The 20,911-nt window shown below is 36.4% G+C and overlaps 1 protein-coding gene across 1 annotated transcript in view; it reads left to right on the forward strand.

The window, feature by feature from the left end:
• The window catches only part of cdh13 (cadherin 13, H-cadherin (heart)), a 486,341-nt gene that overhangs the window by 102,348 nt on the left and 363,082 nt on the right, over positions 1–20,911 (forward strand). The window lies entirely within an intron of this gene.

Raw genomic sequence — 20,911 nt, forward strand, 5'->3', positions numbered from 1 at the left:
GGGAAAATGAAAGGGCCCAGATCAAACGTGCAGATGTATCAAATGATCTGAAAAGACGCTTCATTTGCATATCTCTTTTGTACCGCCGGTTGTGTTCCTTTGAGCTTGGCTTAAGCATCTCATTGGCATTGTTGACAGGGAGGAATTTTAGGCTCCTTTCAGAACACGCCATTAATTGGATGGCTTAGAACACAAAAGGAAAGAGGTACAGAAGATGAAATCACAGATATTTAGCAGTGAGGGAAAGAGACTTAAAATCCAAAGATCGGGAGACGAGTGAGGGCTGTTTACTAGCTAAGATGAGAAGTCAAAACGTTTGACTCCGCTCTGGTAAATTCCTGTGAATCACTCGATGTGGTAGCCAGGGGCAGAACCGTACAATATTTCCCAGAAAGCATAGACCACCACGGCCTCCCAGGAAGGGGATAAAGCAAATACCATGTCAGCAGGAATGTATTGGGCCGGTAGAAAATGTAGAAGTCCTGTTCGATATCTTTGGAGCTCCCCCATGAATATCGCCCAGTAGTTTACTCTGCTCACTCAAAATGAAGGAATCTTTCTTTTCCGCTCTCAATCCACTATTGAACCTCGGTGCAAGGAAGAAGAAGGGCTGCTTCATGGGTTGAAGGGCTTATTGGCAACTTTGCCCTTTATACTGATGGATGGTGTGACCGTAGCTGGATTTGACAGCGAGACTTGAGCAGATAAACGTAAAATGGACACAATCACTCACTTCGACCATATCTTGCATTCAGACGCCTCGGTGGAAGAGTTCAGGACTAGCAGAAGGTTGTTTGGGAGTATGTGAGTTATTGCTAGCTTTGCTGGCTAATCTTGTCCATTCCTCTCCGCCACTGCCCCGATAAAGGAGATGAAAACAGAAACTTGACTTTAGGACTCTTTTGTAGTTGCTTATCCCCATATTGGATGGCACCCTTTGACCCTTAATACCCATCTTAGTGCGATGCAATGCCACATGAGTTGATGGCACAATTGTTGTAGGTGAATTGTCATCTTCCCGATTCCGATGGAAAGACCTTAGGGCCAGAATCAGCAGGTATCAGTGGAAGTGCCGCACCAAATATCCAACCACTGTTGCTGAACTTGCTTAAATGTCACGGCAAATATCATTCAGCCATCAGAATCATTTTGATATGCTTTGATTGTTTTCAGGCTCTTTAGTCAGCATGTTTTGTGATCACATTCTCAGGTGAGTGATCATCCTCTAGAAAAGACAATTAGCCCATTTAATTTCAACCTATTTCCAGCTAAGCACATGTATAAGCATAGCTGCATATCTTATTCACAAAAAAATGTGCCTGGTTGCATAATACTCAACAGAAAGTGGTAAACAGTAAAGTAACATAATATATTTTACTATCCTGTAATAAAACAAAAACAAAAAAAGAATAAATGTTTTTTATTTAAAATTTAGCTGAATCTAAAAAGTTTTAGTAAGACCAGACTTACTTTATATTGTTTCAAATATTTATATTAGTTAAATTGATACTATGTTTCAAATATTAAATTCAGTTCTTGCTTTCCCGGGGAATCGAACCCATGACCTTGGCGTTGCTAACGCCACGCTCTACTGGTTGAGCTACAGGAAATTAGAATATTGATATGTAAATATCGCTATTTAATATCAAAATTGATATTAAAAGAATGATTTGATGGACCTTGTGACACTGAAGATTTAAGCAATGGCTGCTGAAAAGCTTTGCCATTTTAATAATATTTCACACGTTTTTACTGTTCTGGTCAAATACATGCATCATTGCTGAGCATAAGAGACTTCTTTTAGAACTTCGTCTAACTAAAATTGTACTGACCTCAAACATTTAAATTTTAGTGTATTAGTACTTGAGATATGCTGTTTAATATGGTACTTAATTGGTTGCTTAATTAAAAAAATGTGTCTCTGATTTCCTACTGGATACTTGGAAAAGATAATATAAGAGCCAAAGCAATATTATTAATATAATATTAATAGACCCTTTAAATATTATGTAACTGAATGTGTGCAGATTTTACTACTTTTTATGGATCTTTGACACGGCCATCTTTCAGAGAGGCAAATGGGAACAGCTCTGGTTATGGGACTTATCAGATAATACTGTAGTAGATTATACTACACAAATGTGGTCTTTTTTTACCAGGTTTGATCCAGTATTTGCATCAAACATCTAAAGCTTAGAGCAAAAAGAGTCTAGTCTGGCTCATGGGGCCTTTTTTTCAGCTTGCAGACTGATTATGACCCCAGTGATCTGCTTAGTCATCCAAGGCCTGCTCTCTGCCCTTTAAAAGAGTGGCTAAGCGCCAGCTGTTTGGCCCTGCGGAATGGCAATGTCTTAAGGTAAACAGTGTTATTTTCTTCTGCTTTGTCCTGATGTGCCCTTTATTCACGCTGCTGTGGTTTTGCTTTTTGTTGGAAGCTTTAAGTTTATGCTATATTTTTCCAGTGGTTTTGAGGTGCAGGACACCCAGGTTTGTGTTCCAGTGCTGCAAGATAAAGTTATACAGAATCTTTGTTGGTTAAATTCAAAGGTTAGAAAAGCTATTAATTAGGCTGGACAGATATGCTATCATCTTTTGCTGCATACAAATAGTTTATTTTTGCTAAACCCAGTTTAAATCATAGGCCAGGATCCCTCGGTGGTGCATTGTGTTTGCACATCTGGAGTTGGAACCACACTTGCGAACCCTGTCAGACCTGCCTCCTAAATTACAGCAACAATGCAGACACCATCCAAGATTGAGTGTCTCTTTGCTGTGCCCATGCAGTGCCTGGCTTTTTTATCAGCTTATGGACCAACCCTTATTCATTGGCCCAGCAGGTGTGATATGTCCAGATTCCAGATGGTTGTGCAGGCTGCTTCTCCCACTGGCAAGCCAGATGCAGCTGTTTGGAAGGCAGACTGATTGATTTCGCTGCAGCCTCTCGCTGCGACCGGGCCTGGGTCACTCCTGCTACGCCCTCCGTGTGCACTGACATTAACCACCGAGCAGAGGACTCAGTCCAGGCTAGAGAAGGGAAAGATGCAGGAACGTTTTTCTTGCCCAGCTGGGGGCGGTTCACAAGACATCCCGGTCTTTTCATTGGACAGATTTGAAACGGAGACATCAATAGGGAAAAGATTTGGAAGGGAATTTGGAATTTGTACCATCCCAAGCGATTGTAATCATTAATGCACATTAGATACAATCTGGTGGGTGTGGGTATTTTCCAGGGGTCAATGAATATTAGGGATTTAGTAGGCATATGCGCATTAGCCTGAGGCCTTCCTTTGATGAGTATTGAAATATTATAGACCTTGAAATGTATGTTGAAATGTTACATCTGTTTACAAGGATGGATGAACCATTTGGGGATTTGAACACATGCCCAGGGTCACCACTTCCAAGGTTGGCACGAAAGACTATGGTCTAGAGATGAGTTTTTAAAATATTTAGAATGCGGTGTCATGCACAAGATGCTGCAAAAGATGTGAAACGTGAACGCAACACATCCATAGCGCATGTTTATGAATGCAAAAACAAGTAATGCGTGAGTGACCAATAATTATTTGATTAGCTGATTATGGCAAGGTTGACGGCATCAGTCGATCAGGCTGTAGAGTTCTGTGGTTCTCAACCTTTTTCACTTGAAGGCTCCCATTGTTCAACACAATGTTCAAAGGTCCCTCATATGCACTAATATCTCTTGTATTTCTGCTGTAAAAATGGCAAAGCTGCTTTTTTATGTTTATATATATATATATATATATATATATATATATATATATATATATATATATATATATATATATATATATATATATATATATATATATATATATATATATATATATATATATTAAATAACACAAAGTTTAAAAAAAATATATTAATTTTGGGACTCCAATAGTTATATTTTTTGTTGCAGGATGACCTAGTTGAGGTCAACCTAACTTCACACAACAAGTTGCTGTCTTAAATTGAGCTAATCCCTTAAACATCTGCATTTTGTTATAGTTTTAGTTATTCATGTGATCAATTTAACCACAATATGTTCTGCAAATGTTTTTCTTTTCCCTAAAAAGTGTCTACAGAAAATGCTACAACATAATTTAAATTGCAGATTAAACTGCACCAGAACATAGTAAAATCTCAATATAGAGCTGAAGTGAATCTCTGAATGGTTTTTAAAAGTGACAAAATTGCTATAGGCATTAAACTTGTTAAGACAATGTGGACAAAGGTTTTGGGACACCCCTCCAAATCACTGAATTCAGGTGTTCCAATCACCTCCATGGCCACAGGTGTATAAAATCAAACACCTAGGCATACAGACGCTTTTACAAACATTTGTGAAAGAATGGGTCGCTCTCATGAGCTCAGTGAATTCAAGCGTGGTACCGTGATAGGTTGCCATCTGTGCAATCCATTCGTGAAATTTCCTCGCTACTAAATATACTACAGTCAACTGTTAGTAGTATTATAAAAAAGTGAAAGCAGTTGGGGAAGAACAGAAACACATAAAATAAGTGCATATTCTGAGGCACAGTGCGCAGAAGTCGCCAACTTTATGTAAAGTTAATTGCTAAAAACCTCTACACTTTGTGTGGCCTTCAGATTTGAGTTTTAGAGAGCTTCATGGAATATGTTTCCATGGCTGAACAGCTGCATCCACGTAAAGTGTTGGATGCAGTGGTGTAAAGCATCTCGCCACTGGAAACTAGAGCAGTGGAGATGGCTTCTCTGGAGTGAAAAATCATGTTTCTCTGTATGGTAATCCAATAGATGAGTCTGGGTTTGGCGGTTGCCATAAACGGTACTTGCCTGAATGCATTGTGCCAAGTGTAAAGTTTGTTGAATGGGTGATTATGGTATAGGGTTTTTCAGGGGTTGGGCTGGGCCCTTAGTTCCAGTGAAATTAATTCTTCAGCATACAAAGACATTTTGGACAATTTCATGCTCCCAACTTTGTGGGAAACATTTGGGGATGGCCCCTGCACACCAGAGCAAAGCAAAGTCCATAAAGACATAAGCTGTGTCTCATTTCGGAAGGCTGCGTCCTCCGGAGGTCGCATTTAAAGGGTGCATACGTCATAAGGCCGTCTCATTTAAAAAAAAGTGAGTAGGACACTCCAAATGCGACCTTTGAATGCGTCCTTCTTTTACAGGAATTCGGAGTGTGCATGAGGTGTATCCTTCACGGCTGGAGATAACCCACAATTCTTTGCATCTCGTCATATTTTTTTTATATTATATAAAACAGACACCACCGCCAGATATACATGCAAGCGTAGGCGTGGTGTTTAAATTAAGTAGTTCAAGCTTTTTTTGTTGTTTTTTTTAAGCTCCATTACCTAGTTGTGGTAAACAGGATTACAACTGTTTAGTGCATTTAAAACTTTTAGAACAGTACATTGCTGTCAAGACAAAAAACATTTCATAGTCATTTTCAAGTTATAAATAATTTTCATTCATATAAACTGGCGTGAGAGCACAACTAGGCTGAACTTGTTGGCATAGCAACGAGATACTTCCTGCCTGTGTGTCCTACTAAGGATGTTTAATTCTGATTGAGGACACTCCGTATACTGCATCCTACACAGGATGTGTCCTCCGGAGGACGCAGCCTTCGAAATTTAACGAAATGAGACACAGCTGTGTGAGTTTGGTGTGGAGGAACTTGACTGGCCTGCCCTAGTTCTGACTAGGGGTGTGCACGAATATTCGAATATTTGATCTGTAATTAACATTCGAAAACTAAAAACACTATTCGAATTTTACTGCGTTGATTTGCTGGCTGTAAATGCACTGAATCCATGAGAAATCCCTCTAAATCTCGTAGTTATAACTAAATCCACTGGGTGGCGCTGTGGAGCAGGTTAATAAGTTAAGTGCATTGGATCACAATGTCGTCGTCTTCCTCGCGATGTTTGAACTACTTAGATGAAAATTGAAAATTATGTTACAAAATGGAGTTACTTTTGATGAAATCAATTACTGAAACTGAGTTATCATAATATCACCACCACAAACAAGAGTCACATGACATCCAAACACAAGTGGAATGAGCGATCACTGCATTCAGGAGTGCAGGTAAGCACATTTGTACCCCAAGTGAGAGAAGAGATTACTTCTGATAGCAAAATGAGACAAATGCTTTCTTTCAGTTTCGTCGAGGGTTTATGAACAGAAAACACAAAGTGCTTCACTCAAACTTCACTTATTCTTTGTCTTTGTTATCTTTGTCTCTACAACGCCTAGTGGCGCATTTTCTCACCCGAGAATCATAATCCAATATTATTATAGTTTCTCTCAACATGAAACAATACAAACACGACAGCCATATACCGACTCTTGTGTGTGTGTGTGTGTGTGTGTGTGTGTTTGTAGGGTTCTGCACGCGCTCTGCTTTGTTTCCTTCCGTTTCTTTCCGCTTGCACTGCTTGAGCTTATAATGCTTTTGTTCTTTTGGCATTTTTTTAAACACTGTTTCATGTTTTAAAAACCTTAAGTTATAACGTAAGCGTGTTGTGTACATTGCCTAATCATAAGCTTGTTCAGAAATGGTGACGACATGTTGAAAACAAAGAAAGAAGAAACGTGTCTCTCATTTTCTCAAAATACCTAATTTAAATAAACGGATATTCGATTTTTATGAGCAAAATTATTCGAAAATTATTCGGGAAAATGCCTATCCTAGGTTTTGACCTAAACCCCATAGAACACCTTTGGGAATCACAGCCTACAGCATATTAAACCCTACAGATTAGAGAATGCGATGTCATTAAAGGTCACATGCATGTAAAGGCAGGCGTCCAAAAACCTTTGGCAATATAGTGTATTTGCGGCTCAAATCAGAAACCCACCCTAATGCCACAAACTCTTCACACACTTAGAGTGCTGCAGCGATTCCCAATCAAGTTGTCTTTGAACTCATATGATACTCATATTGATTTTTTTTTTTCTTGAGCTGACATTTACACCAGACTCTGCCTAGTGGCTCTGGCTGCACTGGCTTTCATCAATGAAGTCTTAACCTTAATCACACTTCAGGACTGTCACAGCACCTGCCCAGAGGCCATCACCACTACTCTTTAAAAAGACAGCGCCTCCCTGCTAAAGCCTCCAGGGTCCATTGCAGGGTGACCATGCGCACAGGTTCATAAAAAAGCCACATGCCCAGAATAGACTTCTTTAGCCTGCGTCTAAATGTCATACACTGAACACCACTGGACAGAGTTTACTCAGAGCGTCTGTGGCATCCAAGCTACTTACTTACAACAGAATTCTATTTATGACCTGCAAACAAGGTGACGTGTTAGTGCCTTCATTACAGGAATTAAATCAAGTGTCTTTTAGTACGTACTGCACAATTTTAGCCATTCAAAGATGGCTGATTTTAGTATTGTTACCAATGCCCTTGAAGTATTAATTTAAACATACTTTGTTCACTTTCTACTTAGGGAACGTTTACACGACAACGATGTACTGAACGCGGAAACTTTTTTTTTCTTTGTGCGGTTGACAACGTTATGAAAATAATACCTGTTTACACCAATCCACGAATGACTAAAATCTTTTTTTTTTTTTAAATAAATAAATAAAAATTGTTGAAATATGCATGCCAGGCCAGCCGTTGTCAATGTCACTTATCATTGACATACACTGTTCATTCTGAGCATACTATTCTTTTTTTCTTTTTTAAACTTGAAAATACATCGTCTGTTTAAAGCGCTTGTTATTTATATCTTTGTTTGTTGTGTTATTAACTGTGTACATGTCTTGAATAATTACTTAAATTCAAGCTTTAGGAGACATATTAACTATTCATATTATTAATAATAAATTAATGTGAATCTGTTTATAGAAAGTACCCTCATTAGTGTATTCGTTTTGTGATGGTTCTTAAATATTAACATTGCTTCAGTAATAGTAAAGGTTTAGTTAAATATAAATATTGCTTTAGTTTTTAACTTATTTTGCTTATGTTTAAATATTTAAATTGGGTGTTCAATAACATATTATTTTTGCAAGGTTTAAATTGGTATTGAGAAGCCTGTAATTTCATATAGTCTAAAATTATGGTGTATTGATGACCCATATGTTTGTGAATTGAGTGTTCTCAGCCCATTTTTATTTCATAATGTGATGTATTTCCAAGTGACATTAAATCGTTTATTATATTAGTGAATGTTCCATACCTAAATGAAGCTTAATCAAATCTGATTTTTGTCCAAATAATGTCTGAATAGCTGTTTGGATGTTGATTAACAGTCAGTTACTGAAGTGACATCAGTATCATTTTGGGAGAGCAAGTTATTATATTTTGATCAAATATTAGGAAGAATTTATTTTGTCTTAAAACAAGAACAGATGAATTGTAATAGGGCTAGAAATGTGCATTATGGAAGAAAATTGTGTCTATTTTAAATTCACGCTGACCTAAGCAATTCAGAGTTAACTTCACTAATACGTATAGAATTGCGCTGTGATGCTGTTATAGTAGAAAATACTTTTTTTTGCTAATTTCTGTTAATTTCTTTCTGACTTATTGAAGGTGCCGATGACTTTAATGAGCTAATTCATTAAAGATTAAGATTCTCTGATAAGCATTAAGAATCTATAAAGAATGAATAGCCTATTCTACCATCATTTTGTTGATATCATTTTGTCCTGATTTAGTAGTTAAATGACAGTAGGAGGTTTAACTTGGACTCTAGAAGATAGGAGGACACACTTAAAGCTGTTAGCTTTCTCTTTTAGCAGATAATGTTGTGACATATCGATCTGATACTCACCATGGCCGTTGCTTTTCTCTTACCCAATAAAGCAGGTGAACTTTTTATTCGCTCCTCTGACATTTTTATTTAGGAGAAAAATCTGAGGCACAAAAAAGAATCAGTGAGTTTATGTGCTTCGGTAAGTGCCATCAATTGTGTAGAATGCAACTCGACCGTGGAAAGTCTCTTTGCTTTTAGCCATCTGCAGTGATTGTAATGTTCCTGCTGAGTTTTTTTGTTCCTCAACAGTTATATTAACCTTAAAACCCAGTCTCCCATTTCACTACTCGGAGTGTAAGACTGAGTTTGCTAATGAACCTTTGCAAACTAGGTTGTACAATTTAGGCAAGCTGTAAAATGTGATATGGGACATTAAAATTGCTTTGGGTTACCACAGCATCTGAAAGAAAATGAATCTTGGCTCTTGCGGCCTGCATTACAGCTATGCTCTTGCTATTATCCTCCAGTAGTTTTGAGGTTAGAAGGTCTAATGAGTAGATTACATGCCTTGGAAAGGGATTACAACACTTTAGACCTGATAACTATTGCTTTGCAGTGATGTAGTTGCAGGAAAATATGTTGTTTCCAGACTTTTATTGGAAGAATTAATCCAGGCATTATGGGTAAGCTGAGATTCAGTGCCTCAGACGCTGACCTCATTGATGAAGTCTGAAGAAACCAGCTATCGTGCTTAAATCACATCCATAAATTATGGTGTGGGCCTTGGAAAAGTGCTAAAGCTAACGAACAAAAGAGTTTTGTCAGATTCTCATCAAGCTGTTTTGCTCGGTGTTAATGTTGTCGGAAGGCAGAGGAAGGTACACGTTTAGATCTTCAATATCATCTCAGAGCTTTATAGCGCAGTTTATGAGCGGAGACGGAGGATGGGTTTGAACTCTGTTTCCCCTCAGTGAAGCAAAACAAAAAAGAGTCTCTCCCAGGAAGAGCTGAGTAAACCAAAACCTCTATATCATTGCTGAGTCTGAAAAAGCCATAGCAAAGAAATGGCACTCATCAGTTTGGAAGTTTTTTTCTTCTTTTTCTGTCACTTTATTTGTCAGTTCTCTTGTCACCCGTATCTTTGTTTATAACAGACACATCCCTTGCTGCTACCTTTTTATCATTTTCCTAAAGGTACTTAAAGGCACTGTTCATCTACAAATGCCAATTCTGTCATTATTTACTCACCCTCGTGTCGTATGACTTGCAGAGATATATTAAGTACTGTTTTCTTTTGTGCTGTTACAATAAACAGTGATCATAAAAGGATTATGAAGTGGTCCATGCAACCTTGTATGCTACATTTTCCAAATGAATGGGTCTCTGCAAATCTCTAAACTTTGGCACGTTCAGGAGAGTTAAAGAGGCTGAGGATCTTTTCAATTAATTTATTCCGTTAACAAAAAAACCCCTGAATCATTAGTTTATATGTTTAGGGACTGATCTGGTTTATATCAACTGACTCAATCAAACTCACTGATTCCAAGTATTATAGGCACATGGCTCTCAGCAATCCAGGACATCTGTATTCCTGGAAAGCCATTAAGGTCAATCTCCACACTGAGGGCTAGATATATTAAACAGGACAAATTAGTGCGAGAGCGCAATTTAAAAAAAAAGTGCCAATGGGAATGGAAAGATCTGTGCTTGATCTACTGACAATGTGTAAATTAAAGAATACAGAAACAGCCGGATCATTTCCATAATGGCAAACGCAATCTACCAGTTAGCATCTGACTTAAGACATGCTTTTTTGGGTGGTAAATAACCTTAATAAATCAACTTGCATGATTCATTTAAATAATCACCTCCCATAAATGTTGCATCTGAAAGGGAAATTCCTACACATGCATATGCAATAAGGTCAACCACAAAAATAACTGTGTCCATACCTCTTCAGTGCTAATTTTATCACTGCATGTCTTTAGTAAATCCTGAAAGTAGTTTTTTAATGCCAAAAGCAGGTTTGTGCTGGTGTAAATTGTTAGTGACTCTGGTCCTAATGCTGCATTTTACATTGATAGTTTACATCCATTTTGTTTATGTATGGCCCTGTTTCAATGTTCTGAGCACATGGTGCACTTAAGAAGTGTCCGAATCCACTTTTGCTATAGTTTAACGATGGAAAAAAGGCTCAGCACACCAGGCACATGGTCCAAAAGGGTTTTACTTGTGCTGTGTTCCACTCAACGTTTAGACACGCACTTGTGAACTTCCCTAATCACTTCCCTTTGAGGAAATCCCTGCTGCCATTTTGAAGTGCATTCCACTTCATGAAGTGGACAAGGAAAGTTTATGCAGACCCTTGCTCCCTGGATTTTGACTAAGGGGGCATGTCTTCATATGTACACTTCAGGCAGCTTCATATACCACAATGCAACACGATTGTGATGTCACCGCATATCGCGTTTAATTTACCCCACCACAAGCTCTATGATATTTTAATTATATTTTAAAAACATTTAAAATACACCTATATACATATAGAATGCTGCATTAAACAATTTCATAAAGGAAATAAATAAAAAATATATAAATCAACTCCATAGTAGATTCGAAGTAATGAAGGGCGTTTTAGTTCTGTCCATTGAAAAAGTTCCGCCAGTAGTGGGCTCTAATGCAAAGCAAGCAATGATGCACATCCGACTGAACAAGACGGAGCACTGCAAAACATGCTTTTGTCTTTTTTTTTCCTCAAAATTTCAAAAAATTCTTACATTAAGAAATTTACTAGACAAATAAAAAAATATTTTCTTGTTTTGGGGGAAAAAAAACCCTCAACATTAAGAGTTTTTGCTTAAAATAAGCAAAATAATCTGCCAGTGGGGTAAGTAAAATAATCTTGTTTTAAGATTATTTTGCTTACCCCACTGGCAGATTATTTTGCTTATTTTAAATGAAAACTCTCTTAATTTTGAGTTATTTTTCCCCAAAACAAGACAATTACTTTTGCACGTCTAGTAAATACTTTTTGTTTTAAGAGATTTTAGATGTTTGGACTAGAAACCAGACAAAAATACTAAGTAAGAAAAGCATTTTTTGCAGTGAGGGAAGTTAGAGAGTGAAGGGCATAATAAAAACGAACTGTTACGCAGCACTAGTCTTTGAATGAGTCACGGGTGGGTTTTGGCTGTAACGTACAATAAACCAATCAGTCTCATCTCCCTTTCCCTTTAAAGCTACACTGTGTGATATTTTCCCCCATCTAGCGGTGTAAAGGTATATGACCATTCAGCGAATAATAGCGTCTGTTCCTCTCAATTCTGATTCCGTTTTAACTCCTACGGTGGCCGATTTAGTCCAAGATTAACATGGCAATCCCCCTCTTCACATTCGACACGGTGCCATCGAGTGTTAAAATGCGAAAGGCGAAGCTTGAATCTACGGTTATGTCCCTCTTTGGCTAATGTACTTTCAAGATGGAGGGGCAACATGGCGACCAGCATTTGACCCCCTCACCCGTATGTATTTTCAGTGGCATATTATAAATTTACGAGAATACTTTATAACTTGAAAGAAGTAAATATACATTAATGAGCACATATATTTTTGAAAGAACTAAGTGTTTTAGCTAAGAATAAACTAAAAAAGTTACACAGTGTAGCTTTAAAAGCCAATTGTGCTTGCACCATGGCGGATTCTCTATTTACATGGTGGAATTTGTGAGCGGAAAGACTGAGCTCTTCTCCAGAGAGGAATCCTTTCATTGTTTAAAAATTGTTGTGTGCTGCTGCGCATCCCTGTGTGTGTAATAAGCAGAGTGTATGCGCGTTGTCCATCTATAGGTGTATATTACTAATGCAGCCTTCAAATAACACAACAAAAATACTGTGTTATTGACTTTAGAACAGGTTTTGGTTGGTCAGTGACAAAGTTGTTTTCAGTTGCCCCAAAATAGCAATGTGCCAACAATGCGCCTGAACAGACCTCGTTTTCAGACCAGCACGCCCATGGGTGAACAGATGGGCACGAGTGCGTTTGCCATTTAAACAACGTGCCGCTGGATGTAAAAATGATAACTGCGTCAGGCTGAAACTAGCGAAAAACCCCTATGTGTTGCAGTAGTTAACAGCCCAATGGATGGGAATATTTATATCGTGTGCCTTTATAATGTCAGAGCTCCTGGAATATAGTGCATAAGTGACATTTTATGTGCTTTGTGTGCTTTTTCACAGCTTCAGTCCTCATTCATTGCATGGAAAACTGTCTTAAATATCTCATTTTGTGTTCCACAGAAGAAAAAAGCATCCCACAGGTTTGTAATGACACATGGGTGAGTAAATGGTGACAGAATTTTAATTATTGAACGAACTATCCATTTAATGGATCCCCTTTGTCATTCACAAGCAGTTCGACCTAAAAGAAAAGATTTCTAAAAGCACATTTAAATGTTTCTTTCTCTGCACCAGCAGGGAGCATTGTCATTTTCTAACCCCTGTCCCCACGATCACAGCCCACCAGTGTCATCTTCTGTAGTTGTGTTTAATAAAAGAATCGTGCTGAGTCAAATTATTAGAAACTAATGAAGTCTCCACACAGCTGTATCACAGAAACAAACCGATAAGGTGACCAACATGCCAAGCAATCAATTACGCTTTCCAGTTCAGACAGAGGAGAAGAAAAGCGAGCGTTGTGGACGGAGGGAAAGAGAGGGAATTATTTGAGGCCAGGCAGCAGGTGGTGTTCTTGCTTTGGACGCCCGTCTCCCCGTAAACAGCCATGCAGCGGAGATGAAAGCAGGCCTGCACAATACCCGTAGACACACATTTCTGTGGACATGTGTACACTTACGCTTTTTTCCTCTTACCTCATTTCTTTATCCTCTCATAACGTCTGCCTTGACACCAACTTAGATACTCTTATACACACACATTGTTACTACTAGGGATGCCACAATTCTCAATATAATATTGAACCGTTCGGTGCGGCATTCACGGTTCAGTACGGGCTTGTGAATTGCGTTTTTTTCAGTTTTGCATTTAATTACTATTTAATTTCTATTTCTCTCCGTTTTAAATATTTCTCTCAGTTTATTTCGGCTCTGTTTGAGTGAGCCTGCGAGTCTACGCGCTAGCCCTACGAGCAAACATCAAATCTTATGAACTAAAGTTAGGGGGTGTTTAGCCAGATATAGAGTATAGACTTATACTTACGGAACACTATAGTTATTCACATTCACGAAAGTTCATTATTTGCATGCATTTTAAAGCATTAAAACATTGAATTAACATGCGCTGAGCACGCGCATGCACTAAAAGCCTGACAAACTCGTATTACTGGACTAAGTAATCTTACTGCGCTAATACTGTCAAATACACACAAGGTTAACATATATAAACACAGTCGGTTATGTCTAAAGTGAAAGTAAAATCCTGTGTGTCTGTATACGAGATGCGAGCACCAGCAGGCAGCAGCGCAGCCAGTGAACATGCAGCCGCGTGTCCTTAAAGGGACAGTTCACCTCTAAAACTGTTACTAAAACAACAAAAGACAAAGAGAAAATCACTCTTGAATCTGCTCTTGAATAATAATTAAAAAACTAATACAGTACCTTTTAATCAATGTATATAATTTATTGAAGACTATGTAGTTTTAATTTGAGCCTACATTTATTCATCAATTTCATGCGTAAATACTACTGTACATTTCAGAGCTGCCACTGTAAATTGTTATATATATATATTTATTTTATATTATACAATACGCTAGGAATGTGTACAAGGGTTTATTAAAGTACATTTTTAAGTGCAAGTAAGGTTTTTCAAGTCTTTTATGTAAAATACAGAGAGTATTGCAATATTTTTTTTCCCTTAACCTCTTTCCTGTCGCCTAAGAATAGAATAGCAAAAAAACGAACCGAACCAAAACCGTGGTAAAAACCGAGGTATGTATTAAACCGTGGACTAACTGTATTATTGCATCCCTAAATACCACTCACACTTCCTATTTTAAAAGTAGCTTGACAGAGTGCAACAGAATTAAACAGAAGACACGTTTATAAATGCATGTAGTACACTTGTCCGTATGTAACTATTATCCTGACAAAGTATGTAATTAGAAAATATATTAAGAACATGTATAATAAAATAATAATAATAATAAAAAAAAAAAATAAAAAAAAAAAAAAATATATATATATATATAAAAGAAGAAAAAATTATATATAATATAATATAATTTTTTTTTTTTTCTTCTTTTTTTCTTTTTTGTTCATCTGAAAATGAAAATTCTGTCAATAATGACTAACCCTAATGTCGTTCGACACCCGTAAGACCTCGTTAGTTTCGAGCGTTATGAATCAGTGTATCAATTCATGATTCTGATCTCCAATGTCATGTGATTTTGGCAGTTTGACATGCAATCCGAATCCCGAATCAAGATGGAAATATCCAGATGGAATTCAAGGTCATGTTCTTTGTGAACGGTCCCTTTAAATTCCTTTAAAAATTTAACACTTTTTTTTAAAAACACTTTTTACAATTTATTTTTTTTCCTGACACTTTGCCTCGGGCATTTTGAAGGACACAACATAATTAATGTCCAGCCTTTTCTTTTCCCTCTAATCTTTTTCCCCATTTTCTTCTTCATCCTATTATTCTCTTTTTTTTCTGAGAGAGGGCAAACGTGCATACATAGCCTGTGATAATATCTGCTCTGACATTTTTTTGTCTGGGTGGATGTTCAAATGATGTTTCACCATGCTGATTGGAGAAATTTATGTCATGCTGTCTTATATGCAATGTTATCTCTGCCCTGCTGAGGCAATTCTATGAATATTTGCTTCCTATGCGGCTAAGAAAAGTCATTGAGTTCCCGAGTAACTAAACTACATTCTGTTCTCTTATGAGGAACTCCATTAAGCAAACTCCTGAAGGACTTTGGAAGCGGTGGGTAAAATAGAAACAACCATAAAGAGCGGAGACCTTGTTTGGAAGTGGCACCCTTTACCCCTGATGTATTTGTCATTAAATTAGAGATAAAGCAGAGTAGGCCTTTGTGAGTTTAACAAGAGAAGGCATGGTGTTAACCGAGCGTCACTTAGGGCAGTACTATTTTAGCAGCAAATTAACCTGTAGAACAAGAATGATAGTATTTTTTCCCCATTTCAGTAAACACAGCACTTTTGTCAGATTTGGCTCATTAAATCTAAAAAAATAAGCTAAAATAAGCATTTATTTTCCCCTCAAAATACAACATGCTGAGATCCTCCATTATTTTTTCAGGCTGTCTCGTATCCTAGGGGACACGTCAAAGAGAACTTTGTGCCATATTGCTGAGTGTGCGATCGCAAATGGCTTTTTTTTCAGCTACAGCTTTTCCTTGAAACTCTGAATTGCTGTAGTAATAACATGCTTGAAGCTCCCTAATGCTGAAGCTCCCTGGCATGAATTCTTCTTTCAAGAGATTTCTGAGGTAGTGACAGTGAAGAAGCATACAATCTCGCATCCAGAATGCTCATCTGAACACACAGTAAGGTGCAGCAGCTGTTTGAGCACTGCCTTGTTAATGTGCATCCCGTATCCCAGCTGGATTCTTACAAAGTCCTTCCCGCCCAACTCTCTCTAACTCAACTCTCCATAAAGCAAATCAAACCAACACTGACTTTTTTTTTGTCTGATCTTCTATAAATTACTTGTATAATAGTTTGAAAAAATGCAAGTATCTAAAAATGCAGTTTCTCTGGATTTACCTTTTGAGTAAATTTTTTTTTTGTTGTCTTATTCTATAAATTACTAAATGTTGTCATTTAGGCAATTTAGGGACCCATATTCAATAGCTGCATTTACACTATACCCTTGATGAAACAACCCAAAGTAGATTTACTGACCCGGAAAAGGCTGAAAAGGAAGTAAAAATGGCAAAAATTGTAATCTTTAAAACAAAATCGGGTAAAGCCTCTATCCTCGACTGTGCCATTGTAAAGGGGCATGTGATCGTGTTTGTCGTCCACCTGAACTTGAGTAACTTAACCCATGTATTGTTAAGGGAGTTTATTTGCAGAAAATTACTGGTTAAACAAAAACTGGTTAAACAAAAAAGATTTTCAAACCTCAATTATCCAAACAGGTTCATATTAATTTTAAACGACATGAAATCTGTGTTTGAATTGAGGGAAAATCTGTGTTTTAATTAATTTCCAATTACTTCTTTAATGCTTTCTCTTGGCATGCTCTCTATTAGTCTTTCACATTGTTGTTGGGTGGCTTTATGCCACTCCTGACACAAATAAATAAATTATAATATATATATATATATATATATATATATATATATATATATATATATATATATATATATATATATATATATATATATATACAACTCATATATATATATATATATATACAACTTTTGTTTGAGAGTTGATTACTAAATTAATGTGATTAATTCATTGATTATTAATATATATATATATATATATATATATATATATATATATATATATATATATATATATATATATATATATATATATATATATATATATATATATATATTATAATTTATTTATTTGTGTCAGGAGTGGCATACAGCCACCTAATTATTATTTTTGAATAATATATATTTTATATTGATGTTTATTGATTATAGTGTGATGGATCTAGTTTAGTCACACAATAATATGTCTGTTGGGGTCCTATTTAGGTCAAGTCTAGTCTCATTTATTTCATTTTAATAAGCAATAAAAAACACAAAACAAACAAAAAACCTGTTAACATTGTAAAATACATCAAATAACCCTCAGGGATCTGAGGTAGTTTTGGGGCCCTTTAGAAGTTTTGACATGCTCTGATATTTGTGCAAAAATAAAAGTGAAACCAGCTCTTCTCCTGAGGTAAATTATTCCACCATTATTACTCAAAATGATGTGAATCTCACTAACCTTGATGCATTTTTTTTTTCCTTCTTCTTTTTCTCGAGTTAATGCAGGTGGGGATACTTGAATGGTTCGGGTCAGAATTTGCCTTTAGATAGAATGGGCTCTTCGTGGGTGTGGCCGCGTTAGCAAATAATGAGGAGACTTGCAAATGACTGATATCTGTCTTTTCTTTTAAATAAACAAAAAAAAAAATTTTTTTTAATTTTTTTTAAAAAAAAATTTTAATTTGATTTACATTATTTAAAACCTGACGTTGCTTTAGAAACGTCTCATGTTTGTGTGGCAAGTATTCGCTAAGTTACAGTTCATTTTCTGACGAGTATAAGAATGGACTTCATTGAGAGAGACGGCAGATTATGCATCATGTTTGCTTTTTAATTTTGCAAAAAGCATATCATTTTGTTTTTATTGTGAGTTTACACAAATAAAAGAAGACACTTAACAATTGTTGTAACACCTATCTGTATGACCAAAATCGACAGATTTTAGTCTCTTTCACACTAAGGAATAAAACTCTACAGAAGATGATAGTGCCATCAGCTCAAGTCAATTCAGTGTTGATTCAATTCAGTTCAATGTTAGTGTTAGTGTAATGTCAGTGTTAGTGTTAAAAAGTCCTTATGTCAATAATGTCAGTGCAGTTAACTCGATAATATTGCTAAATATTTATTATCAATAAATCACCTCGGAGCGATATAGGTATATTGCTAAGAGGAAATGTCGGCGATGCATCTGTGCGCTAATGCTTTTGCTTTGAAGTTATTAAGAATAGTTTTTTGGGGGGCTACAAAGTGACTCTGTGCATATACTTTCATAAGTAAAGGTTGTTAAGAAAGCATGGGATTTTACTAAATCACAAAGGGAGAAAACTGAGCCAAAGCCTTCATTATTCATGAATGGGTTATCAGACAGCGCGGCTGATGATTTATGCTCTGTGTTTTTGATGTGTTGAATCTGTGGTGAATGCATTCCCAAGGAAGAAACTGTTGAGCGGATCTCTGAAATTCCGTCTATATGTCTAGAGTTGTTATGCACTATAGAACTGAGAGGAGGAACAGGGCTGTATATTCAAGGACAGCATGGGGGGGGTGTCATTGTCAGAAAGAATCCCTGCTTCCCTTCAACTGAAAGGGTGATTGATGGAGAGCAAAAATAGGTGTGAAAGAGTAATAATGTTGCTGGAAGTAAAAGAGAATGATGGACAGAAATGTTAGAACTGCGCTGCTCGCAGGCCCTTACAAAAGGGAAAAAGCAATCTTAAAAACCTCCCTATCTACCATTGACCTAAAAGCCACAAAACATCAATTTTCTCTGAGTTTTAAAAGCTGGATGATTACCTTTAATTCTTAATGAAGACAAGCTTTGCTTTCCTAAGTGGAAGGCAAACTAAAATGAGTATAATTGACCAGAAAAGCCCTCAACAGAATCGTTGTGCTCTTACTCGCTGTAAAAACAGCATTTAGTCTTCGCTGGGCTGACAGAAAATGGACTTGTTGATCTACGTGAATACTCCAGCTTTGGTCAGTACACTTGTTTTAGCAGTGCATTTGAAGCCGTTTTTAACTAAGAACAGGGAAAACAAAGTCTTTGTTCATTCAGAAGATAAAATAAACAAAGCAAAATCAGGTTGTACAATTCCTTTATATAGAAAACCTTGTCTATGTAGTTCAGTTCTGAGAATAAATTACAGAAAAGTGAGAAAAGTGCACTGAATGTTGGCACTGTGAGAAAAATATGTATTTCTTAATGAGTATGTATATAATTAGTTATGTTTGATTAATATTCTATTAGCAATCCCTAGAGAAAGATTGCGAAAGGGCAGACTCTGGCAATTTTAACTGGGGTCAAAGGTGAAATCACTTCTATTCATACTGATACAAATGTTGGGAGAGCTGAAACTCAAGCTCATGCAAACAATTTCTTATGCTCTGTGCTAAACTCCTTCAATCATGCAAAAGCTAGAATAATAGTTGTCTCTGGTTTTGCCATCCTGTATAAATGTAGGGAATGCCTGAACCACATACACTGTGGTGTAAAATGTTTTATTGCTATTACTATTTATTCTGTGTTGTCCATTCAAGCACGAAAGAGAACTTAATGCGCTACTGGCACACTATCTGAAGCGGCTTTCTGTGCATGTGACCATTTAACCATTTAAGTGCAATAAGACAAAAGAGAATTCAGTGCTGTAAATTCTTTTATTGTGACACGCACGACTCATGCGCACAGAAAGCCACTTTTAGATCACACTTGAACAGAAAAAAAACCACAAAATGAGGCCAAAATGCCAGTATTGTCGTGTATCCTCGCAAGCACAATCTTAGATGAGTTTAATTAAGTCAAATGAACGTCATGTGCGAAAATCACTCACTGCTCTTGACTGAATAAGTTTTGTAGCTTTAATAAGGAATTTATCTATTTTTAATTTATGTAGTGAAGACTTAGAAGTGTTTGATAACTTTATTCCGTATATATATCCTATCTGTTAGAACTTTTCTGACTGGGCCAATAAAAAAAGTGAGCTGAAATATTGAAAGGCATAGGTGACATATTATAATGGGTTTATGTGAAGATTGTTTTAAATTCACTTAACTTAAATATATAGCTTTCAATTATATTGTAATGCTGAAAGGCTACTATTAATTCCAAAAAAGTAGCAGTATTGATATCGGTTATTTACGGAGCCCCGCACATGACATGCAGTAAAAACACTCGTAGGCTAAATAGTGCCCGCAATTTGCTATTTCGTTCCCTTGATTTAGAAATAGTGCGCACGTTTTACTAATTCGTTCCTTCGATTTACTAAATCATGCACACAATTTATAAATCGAGGGAACAAATTAGTATAACGTGCGCACGATTTATAAATCGAAGGAACAAAATAGTAAATCGTGCACACTATTTAACTTTTTTCTTGCATGTCATGTAAGGGGCTCCGTAGTTATTCTTAAAAAGATGACATTAAACAAATATTTCAAATATAGGCTACTGTCTTTTTGTTGTTTCTGCATTAGTTTGGAGATTAAATGTGAAATGTTATAAAAAATAAATAAAAATAAATATATAAAAATATATATATTTCATTATTATCATATTTCTTTCTTTTTATATAAATATTTGGATGTACTTGCCTTCGATAATCCACTTTAGACTACTAACTATAAGTAACTTTACAAGTACACATGTACACGTACTCTCATTAGAGAATTATTAGACTGTTGTAAATTGTTAGAAGACCGTTAGGTTAGGTGTT

This window comes from Pseudorasbora parva, chromosome 16, assembly GCF_024679245.1.
Source record: "Pseudorasbora parva isolate DD20220531a chromosome 16, ASM2467924v1, whole genome shotgun sequence".
Lineage (NCBI taxonomy): Eukaryota > Metazoa > Chordata > Actinopteri > Cypriniformes > Gobionidae > Pseudorasbora > Pseudorasbora parva.